The sequence below is a fragment of the Phycodurus eques genome, unplaced genomic scaffold, assembly GCF_024500275.1.
Source record: "Phycodurus eques isolate BA_2022a unplaced genomic scaffold, UOR_Pequ_1.1 contig_147, whole genome shotgun sequence".
In the NCBI taxonomy this organism is placed as follows: domain Eukaryota; kingdom Metazoa; phylum Chordata; class Actinopteri; order Syngnathiformes; family Syngnathidae; genus Phycodurus; species Phycodurus eques.
The window spans coordinates 70,759-81,119 of NW_026904144.1; the positions used below are offsets into that span (position 1 = coordinate 70,759).

A 10,361-nucleotide genomic window follows, 5' to 3' on the forward strand; every position below is an offset into this window, starting at 1 on the left:
ATGGGTTACTTGTTTCCAATTCAAAGCATGTAGCAAAATTAGCTTTTTTTTCTTTTTTTAACTTTTTTTTTTTTTTCCACCCCGCGACTGGTCTGTTTTCTTTGAAGTACACACTCTGCCTCGTGCTGTAAACTAATTCAATAATAAATAGTTAAAATTAATCTCTAAATATCCATCCATCCATCCATTTTCTGAGCCGCTTATCCTCACAAGGGTCGCGGGAATCTTGAAATGTAATATAAATGAAATATTAACTCGATTGTATTTATTTCTTTAAAATTATTATTTTTTTAAATCAAAATTGTCCAAAATAAGATTATATTGCAAAAAAAGCTAATAATAAATATAGTTTATTGTATATCTTTTTATCTCAAATGATTAAAATTCCTAAAATGCAATTGATCTTCTCTTTGAAAAATGTATGTGAAATATGTATTACCATTTATTAAATTTTAATTCTTTTTTGTTTTTGAAATATATATATATATATATATATATATATATATATATATATATATATATATATATGTATTGAAAACTAATTACATAATTTATTATATTTTTATTTTTAAATTTTTAAATCCTCCAAATGTAATTAGTTTAAAAATTGAAATATTACTCATATTTAACTACATATATTTCTTAATTTGTATTAGTATATTTTGAGTATTTTTCGAAGATAAAAAGTATGTAAACATGTTGGCCTTTAAAGAGTTAAAATTCATCAAATAAAAATAAAACTTAAGCTTGAAAGATTTAATATTTTTGATATTTTAGTTATTGAAATATATATATATATATATATATATATATATATATATAATTAATGAAATTTCTATTATTAATAAATATTTATTTTAATTTTTTTTATAAAATACTCTCCAAATAAACTCTCCTTACATTTAAAAATGTTCATTTTATATCATAATGCAGATTTTATTCCAATATTGTATTTATATTTTTTATATTCATTTTTGTGGCGGCATGGTGGCCGACTGGTTAACGTGTCAGCCTCACAGTTCTGAGGAGCGGGGTTCAATCCCCAGCCCCGCCTGTGTGGAGTTTGCATGTTCTCCCCGTGCCTGCGTGGGTTTTCTCCGGGCACTCCGGTTTCCTGCCACATCCCAAAAACATGCACGTTAATTGAAAATGCTAAATTGCTCGTAGGTGTGAATGTGAGTGGGAATGGTTGTTTGTTTGTATGTGCCCTGCGATTGGCTGGCAACCAGTTCAGGGTGTACCCAGCCTCCTGCCTGATGATAGCTGGGATAGGCTCCAGCACGCCCGTGACCCTAGTGAGGAGAAGCGGCTCAGAAAATGGATGGATGGATGGATATATTCATTTTTGTGCTTTGTTTAATAAAAAACTATGGCGTTGTTATGTTAGCCTAGAATGGCCATTAAAGGGTTAAACGTCCTCAAATATAATCAATCTTCATCTTGAAATATACATGTATTCCTTATATTTTATTATTAGATCCAAAGATGGTAATGATTATTTGCTAAAAACAATAAAGTTTATCAGTTTGAATATCTTATCTTTGTATTGTAATCAATTATATGTAGGTCGAACATGATTTGCAAATCATTGTAATCTGTTTTTATTTATGTTTAACACAACTTCATTGGAATTGGGGTTGTATTTTTTTGGTCGTCACCCTTGGTTTTCACCCAGACAGCCCGGGTTTGACTCCTGGTATGGGAATGTGCCCTTAATCTCTCCTCAACTCTCCCATTTTGATGTTAATTGACACCCATTATGGTAACATTCCACGAGTTCAAGTATGGCATGAATCTGCAGCCAGGCCCGACTTCCAGTACAAGAACATTTGTTGACCCTGAATTCCACCAATTTGGCTTGAACATGCAAAAAATAAAATAAATAAATAAATCTAAGGGTGCGCTTGGGGAAACATTCAATATTTTGGAAAGAAAAACAAAGGACTGTCCCATATGGGTAAGCGGTCAGCATTTGTGCTTTTCACCCAGGTGTCCTGGTTTTCACTCCTGGAATGGGAATGTCCCCTAAATTCCACCATTTGGGCTTTGATCTTCATGCAAAAAATTTCCAATACTTTGCACTTGAAAAAAATAATTAGAATTTTGGAACGAATAAGTGGTAGGGACACCAACAGGATTGGATGGTTTTCAGTGGTCTCCTACTCGGGGTATGGGAATGTAAACTGAATTCTTTTGTTTTGGCCTCATGGTCTTACGAAAAATTGGGCTTGAAAGAAAGTGAAGAGGTTTTTAAATAAAAAGTTGAAGTCACACCACTATATGGTCTTGTGGTCAGGATTCCTGGTTTTCACCCTGGCAGCCCAGGTTTGACGACCATTTTGGGAATGTTCCTTGAATCGCTTCTGATCTCTACCATTTAGACTTTGTCACCTCGTATGATAACCACCTCAGTTCCAGTATTATGGCATGGATCACCCAGGGAACCAGGTCCTGACTCCCAGTATGAGAGTATTTTTTACCCAGTGTTCCACCAAGTCACTGATGGTCAAGTGGTACGCTCGCCTGAAATTGGTGTGGGCAGCGTGGGTTCAGCTCACACTGTGATGGTGTGAATGTGCGTGCGAATGGTTGTCCGTTATTTATATATGTGCCCTCCGACTGACTGGTGACCAGTTCAGGGTGTCGTCCGCCTTTCGCCTGAAGTCAGCAGGGATAGGCTCCAGCACCCTGCGACCCTAACCAGGATTCCACCAATTTGGCTGTTCATGCAGAAATCTTGCGATTGACCTTGGGGGAAAAAAACACAACGAAGGCAGTGTCCCAGATGGCCAAGTGGTCAGGATTCCTGGATTTCACCCATGAGGCCTGGGTTTGACTCCGGGTATGGGAACGTTCCCTGTATTCCACCATTTGGGCTTTGATCTTCATGCAGAAAATTTCCAACATATTGCGCATGGAAAAAAAAACTTCTCATGAGCGGTCACCGTGATTTAATCATTTTTGCTGTATACACTGCGTAATACAATTGCCTACCCAGTACGGCAGCCTTACACACGGCATCTCTACCGGTTGGGTTATTGCTGCTTCCTGTTCCATTCTCTTCCTTCTCCCCCAATATGAGCACCACATCTTCCTCCTCCTCCATGTTCTCCAAGACCAGCACCACCTCTTCACTGCCACCATGGGGTCACCCAGTCCCTCAATAACCCCTCTGCTAGTGACCTCAACCCCTGATGCTGCTGCTAGTCATAACAAAACAATAACAACCATAACAAGAGTTATGTTCTTCATACACAAAGGCAATCAATGTAAGAAAATGCCATAAATTACACACACAGAGACTTGGAGGGTTTATGCTTTCTTTTATCAAAGTAATCCCGCTCATTTGTTCACGTCAAATAATATGTAAGTATCCCTGAATTGCTGTCATGCTATATGTTAGCAGGACCAGCAAACCGCCTCGCTGGCATTGCCGATGCGTTCAGGTGCAGTGACGTGCTCGACAATCAGTGAATATAAGTTAATAGATAGTGGACCGGACAGGGAGTTGAGTTCATGTGTTCTTTAGCTTTTGGTGGGGCTCTTTGCGGGAAAACAAAAAAGCCGATAAGCCTTGTTTCCAAACAGGGACGCGTGTTTGGCGAACATAACAACCACTCCACGACTAAAACTGTTGCTCTCGTGCGATCTGTTAGTAGGACCAGAAAACCGCCTTGCTGGAATTGCCGATGCGTTCAGTTGCATTGACGTCAAGTTGCGCTGTCGGAGAGTTGTCGTTGATATGTCACACTACACGGAAGATATCAAAAAATAATCCAATTTGCCAGACTTCATTTTGGCGTCGCAGGGCCAAATCGTTTGCCGTGGCTTATGTCACACTACAAGAAATTTTGTCGTTCCCGACATATGTCGGGACCCGATCTGGGAAATCGGCTGCGATAGGTAATCGGTGCGTGAATGTGTGTGCATGTGTATGTTTGTGGGGTGTCAGAGTTCAGGTGGGCAAAGGACAGAAGAGGTAGAGGGGGCAGAGCGGGCAAAGAGTTCAGATTCCTGAGAGGCCTTATGAATAAAACTGAGTCGGCTAGTCCTGGGCCGGAGACTGCGGAGTCTCCTGCCTGATGGCACCAGATTGAAGAGGCTGTGTGATGAATGGGTGGCATCCCCCGCTGTGTGGAGAGGAAAGGGTCCAAGGAGTGGGGGGGGGGGGGGGATGTGGTGCATGATTAGCCGCTCGAAGCACTTCATCAGGACGGTAGTGAGCGCCACCGGACAGTAGTCAATGAGGCAGGAGGGAGATGACTTCTTCGGGACTGGGATGATGGTGGTGGCTTTGAAGCACGTGGGGACAACAGCCTGATTCAAGGAGGTGTTAAAAATGTCTGTGAAGACATCTGTGAGTTCAGCTTCACAGTCCCTCAGAACACGAACATGTATGTTATCTGGGCCCAAAGCTTTTCGTGTGTTGATCCTGTCGAAGAAGTCATTTAGCTCATTTGGCAGGGTGGTGGAGCTGTCGCAGGGTGGTGTGGTGTGGGTTTATAGTCCGTAATGGTCTGAATACCACGCCACAGACTCCTGGTGTCACTGCTGTCACTGAAGCGGTGGGCGATCTTCCTGGAGTACTCCCGTTTGGCCTCCTTGATGCCACGGGACAAATTGGCCCTGGCTGTCCTCAGGCCCTCCTCATTCCCAGATCTAAAAGCCGTGTTGCGGACCTTCAGTAGTCTGTAGACCTCCCCCAACAGCCATGGCTTCTGATTAGCACGGACAGTGATGGACTTCGTGGTGGTGACATCATCCATGCACTTGCTGATGTGGGCAGTAAAAGTCTCTGTTTACCCCGAACTGCAAAGATTTTCTACTTAATTTGTCTCTTGTTTTCATTTCACTTTTTATAACAAACAGTTATATGCAAAGGTTAGCTAACTATGCGTCCGTCCGTCTATTTATCTATTCATTAGCAAGCAAATCTATCCATCTCTCTGCCCATCTATCTTTAAAGTAACAGTTACCCTCCAAACCCTGTTTGTCGTGTAGACATATAAAGATATGTGCAAAAGTTTAAAAGCCCAGACTCCTTCAAAGAGGATTGTATAGGAAAACAAACTATTATTAAAATGAAGTGTAGTAATTGGGTGAGTAATGATTTATCCATGCTCTGTTTGGGACTATAATTTTAAACAGGTAAATTGGTTTGTTTTGCTTGCAAACCCATTGTAAAATAGTGTGGCATAATCCTAAACGATACTTTTATATCGTAGTAGTACACTTATGCAATCGTTTAAAATGTCTGTCAATAATATGGTTGTGGTAATGCTAAAATTAAGTGGTTTTCCCTGGGACATCCTGACTTTTCGGCCATACTACATTGAGAATACCCGATCTCGGCTGATCATGTAAGGGGCCTGCACAGATGGGGACCAGAAATAGGCCGCTGCCTTTTGAGTGTCCCCAATGTCGTCATTTATGAACTCACATTTATTTCAGTATGCTCGGTGCTGTTCATTGTCATCCCAAAGGCATTTAAACGGGCACTCAGGTGAGTGAACTCAAAAAGCGCCGATTTGTAGGTGGACTACTACTCGGCTTCTCTCCAGATTGCGAATTTTACTGACTTCATCCTGCAATAGTTAAAAAAATACATATTAGTTCAGAATGCATGTTTGAAGCTGAAGAATGAGTACGGTTGCGGAAAGACCCGTACATACCTTTAATAAAAACAGTTTGCATGGGCACAGGCCGTGTCCCATGCAGCCGCACCATCCTAACTGCATGCATCTTATTTGGACCAAATAGACATTAAAATAATACCTGTAATTGTACAGAATGTGTGTGTGTGTTGTGTGTGTGTGTGTGTGTGTGTGCGCGCGCGCTTAACAGAAGTACTAAACTGTGTTTAAGAAAAGTTGAAACCGCTGTGACAATACGCAGTTTGAATATTTAATTGGGATTTTTTTCAGGTACCACTAAAGGGAACCCGCACCATTCAACAATTTGAGAACCACTGCTCTATGCTGTTTATTTATACTTAATTATTGTCCACGTGACCCTCAAGGTACACTGATTGATGCATTTAAAATTGGGGGAGGTGGGGGAATCATCTCCATTTGTCATTCCCCCACCTTTCACACCAAATTTACATCACTGTCTCCAGATCAATCACTTTTTCAAACCACTACATCAAAATTGTTCAACTGTACAAGTGTCCAAGTTTTCAATTGTGTAACAATTTCTTTATGTCTGTTACAGAGGACTTGCTTCTACTGCTGTTTAAATGTCCGATCACGATGTTTTGAGCAAATGCCGTACTGAACCAAATGACTTCAAATGATAAAGGATCAAGGATCAATCCACTGTGATTATATAGTGATTTTGACAGAGTAATAAACACACATTCATTTACACATTTCTGCATTGTACCTGTGTTGAAAATGCATGTGAAAATGGCGACTCAATGTGGACCATAATAATACTGCAATGCACTTCATATACACACACTGGCAACAGTATTCATTCCTTACGTTATTTGAAAGCATATTTATCTAACTTAACAATCATGTGACAACTTGTACACAAAAAAAAAAAAAAAAATAATCACTGGTTATTTGAACCGGTGACCAATCACAGCGGTGTGCGTATGGCCACCGCTGTGATTGGCCACAGCTCGAATCACTAAATAGTTGGTCCGTGACACTGATGTAAAATCATTACAGTAGCGGTGCTTGCGACTGGGACTGCCAGGACACAGAACATTTTCTGACAAAAAGTGCGACCAAAAAAGAAATAAAAGGAGTGTGAGCTGAGTTGGGTGTGAGTATTTTTAAACAGAAAAGACAAAAGTGTCTTCATTTTTACATATTTCGTTATTTAATTTCCAAGTATTCGTATCGTATTGTCTTTGACCACCAACGATCAAATAAATTCGATCTCTTACTCTATGTACTAATTCCAAAATAGTCCAATAGTCTAGTCAGCTGAGATACCCGCGACCCTCGACAAGATAAGCGGGTCAGAAAATGGATGGATGGATATTTATAAAATATATGTGTATATTATAACCATTTATCTAAATTTTCTGAATAAAGACATATTTTTTTTTAAATTCTCGTGTCACCCTCCCAAAAATCCCAAAAATTGTGTATCGAAACCGTGATATGTCCCGATCGTTAACTTGGTGTATGGATACAGACCTTGTGTGTGTGTGTGTGAATGTATATATATCCATCCCATCCATCCATCCATTTTCTAAGCCGCTTCTCCTCACTAGGGCATGCTGGAGCCTATCCCAGCAATCTTCGGGCACCCTGAACTGGTTGCCAGCCAATTGCAGGGCACATACAAACAAACAACCATTCGCACTCACATTCACACCTACGGGCAATTTAGTTGTCAATTAACCTACCAAGCATGTTTTTGGGATGTGGGAGGAAACCGGAGTGCCCGGAGAAAACCCACGCAGGTACAGGGAGAACATGCAAACTCCACACAGGCAGGGCCGGGGATTGAACCCCGATCCTCAGAACTGTGAGGCTGACGCTCTAACCAGTCGTACACCGTGCCGCCTGTGGGGGGACGAAATGTGGACAAACCTGTTCGTCACTGGTGCTCGGGAGAGAACGTTCATTCAAGGATTGCTTGAGGTATGTTCAAGTACTTTTCATACGATACGGTTCGCAAGCAGGCAACAAAACGTTATGTACTCTAGCAAGCACATACGGTTGCACGTAAACATGTCGGCGTTCCGTCGAATCATGCCCTAAAGCTTCGGTAAACATTGGTTTGTGCGTGAGAAGAAATGTTAACAACGGCGCGCAAGTATGTTGCCAAGGGCAAGCACGGGAGGCGATGCGCCAGTCACAATATGCAATCCTACTGGTCTCCGTCAAGTTGCGCTGGCGGAGAGTTGTCGTTGATATGTCACACTGCACGGAAGATATCCAAAAAAGTCCAATTTGCCAGTTCATTTTGGCGTCGTAGGGCCAAATCGTTGGTCGTGGTTTATGTCACACTACAAGAGGTTTTGTCGTTCCCGACATTATATGTCGGGCACTATCTGGGAAATCGGCTGCGATAGCAAATCGGGCCAATATCTGGGCTAAAATCCTTTCGTTTGATCTTGGCATGAGAAGATTATTCTCTCATCCAGTGACTTGATATTGTTGGCTTAAATGATTTCAGAGCTCTCCTTTCCACATTTTTCAATGATATGGAATGCCGGGGATCCCATAACACACCATAATTCCCTTCGGTCGGGCTTACATTTGCGAAAATATTCCACTTATAAAGGTAGAGTTTTCAGGTAGTGTGGCCGAGCGGTCCAAGGCGCTGGATTTAAGCTCCAGTCTCTCAGGAGGTGTAGGTTCAAACCCCACCACAGCCACTTCCTTGTCAATATAGTTAATGTCTTACTATTTTGTCATTGGCTCCGACAAGGCGTTTGGGACAATAGATATTTTCGGCCACAAGAAAGTCAAGCTCTTTGCCGTTTTGTTTGGACTGTTTAACTTGTCGCTGTAAAATATTAGCTCCCCTGTAAGTATTTGCCTTAATGTCATTACCTTTGTCTTTCACGCTGAACTGTCGTGCCACCTTTATGGGTACTGACACACTCTCATCCAATGAATTTAAGTCGTTGGCTTAAATGATTTCAGAGCTCTCCTTTCCACATTTTTCATGTCAAGGTTGGCAATGATATGGAATGCCGGGGATCCCATAACACTATACTTCCCTTCGGTCGGGCTTACATTTGCCAAAAAATTTCATTTACAAAGATGGTGTTCGCAGGTTGTGTGGCCGAGCGGTCTAAGTTGCTGGATTTATACTTCAGTCTCTCAGGAGGTGTTGGTTCAAATCCCCCCACTGCCAATTCCTTTTCAATATCGTTAATTTCCTACCATTTTGTCATTGGCTCCGACAAGGCGTTTGGGACAATACGTATTTTTGTGCCACAAAAAAGTCGAGCTCTTTGCCGTTCTCTTTTGACTGTTTGCTTGTCGCCGTAAAGTATGAGCTCCCCTGAAAGTGTTTGCCTTAATGTCATTACTTTTGTATTTCACGCTGTCCTGTCGTGCCAACTTTATGGGTACTTCCTCAGTGATTTTACATTGACAGAACAGTGAATAAAGGATGATTTTATTTTTCAGTAAAAAGTAAATTGAGGAAAGGGTCATTACCCGTTGTTAGATATATTGTAGAAGTTATCATTTATTTGCTTAGCTTGCATTAGTATTATGGACAATGTTTAGAAAGAAAGATGTCTCGCCTTCAAGAAGATGACTCAGCAGGAATCATCTGAGAGAAGGACGTGGCCGGGACGTGGCAGGTGCCATGTTTTCACCTTGAAACCCTACCCTTAGAGTGTTGTGTCTTGTAGCTTAGTACGTTATGTCTTGTAAACTTAGAAACCTCCCTATTTTCAAATAAATGCAGGAGCGACGGGAGAGATTGTTTAGAGCGTGTTGAGAGGCTGTAATCTGAACAATCTCCCATGCGCCCTCCTCATGAGAAAAAGAAACCAGCGTCTTCATTCCTTTTGTGTCTATTTTTTATAATGTTGGGCAAGATAAATCCAACATTAAATTGGTCCTTCGAGCCGGATGTCAACACACCCGAGGATTCCAGTTGTGGAGCCGACACCCAGTTAAGAGACCGTGGCCACGGCAATTGAGACCCTTTCCGGGACTGGTCTTCGTACTCCTCAACTGGGATCTGAAGGTTGACGACAATCCACAGGATTGAAGACGACTGGTGAGTTAAATTTTTAAAATTTTTTTGAATGTATCGCGCGACAAAGAAGTCTGCGGCGAAATAAACCTTGTGTAATACTAGTCACTGGCAAGTAAATGGACGGCGGAGTCCTACAAATTCCGCATGGACGGCGGAGTCCTACAAATTCCGCATGGACGGCGGAGTCCTACAAATTCCGCATGGACGGCGGAGTCCTTTACGTGCTAAAATTCCGTGTTAAAATAAAAAAAAAAATTCAAAAAATAAAGGACGGCGGAGTCCTAGACGTACTTAAAATTCCGTACCTTTGTGTTTCCGTGTTTCCATGTTTTCGTGTGTTTGTTAAAACGTTACTAATTTCGTGTGTGTGTGTGTAAAAGTATGGATGTAAGAGACTGGATTGTAAGTGACAACTGAGTTTGGAAGCAGAGGCAAGAATCCTCCGCCCCATTTGGGGTAGAAGGTTGAGGTTTACCATAACTCAGACATTCATTGTCACCCAGTCATTGTTTGAATAAAGTCAGTATTAGGTCACTCTAGGTGCGAATAAACTGACTTCCAAATTCACAAAAATGGGAAACAATAACAATAAAACGAATCCAACAGAAAGCCTGACGTGTAAAGACTGGTAATGTGTACAACTTCAAAACCCTTCCAAAATAAAACATTTA

General features: G+C 41.3%; 1 non-coding gene across 1 annotated transcript; it reads left to right on the forward strand.

Annotated features, from left to right (window-relative positions):
• Positions 1 to 8,262: 8,262 nt before the first annotated feature.
• trnal-uaa (transfer RNA leucine (anticodon UAA)) lies at positions 8,263 to 8,344 on the forward strand. The gene has a single exon. It is a non-coding gene; the product is annotated as a tRNA-Leu (tRNA).
• Positions 8,345 to 10,361: the final 2,017 nt, after the last annotated feature.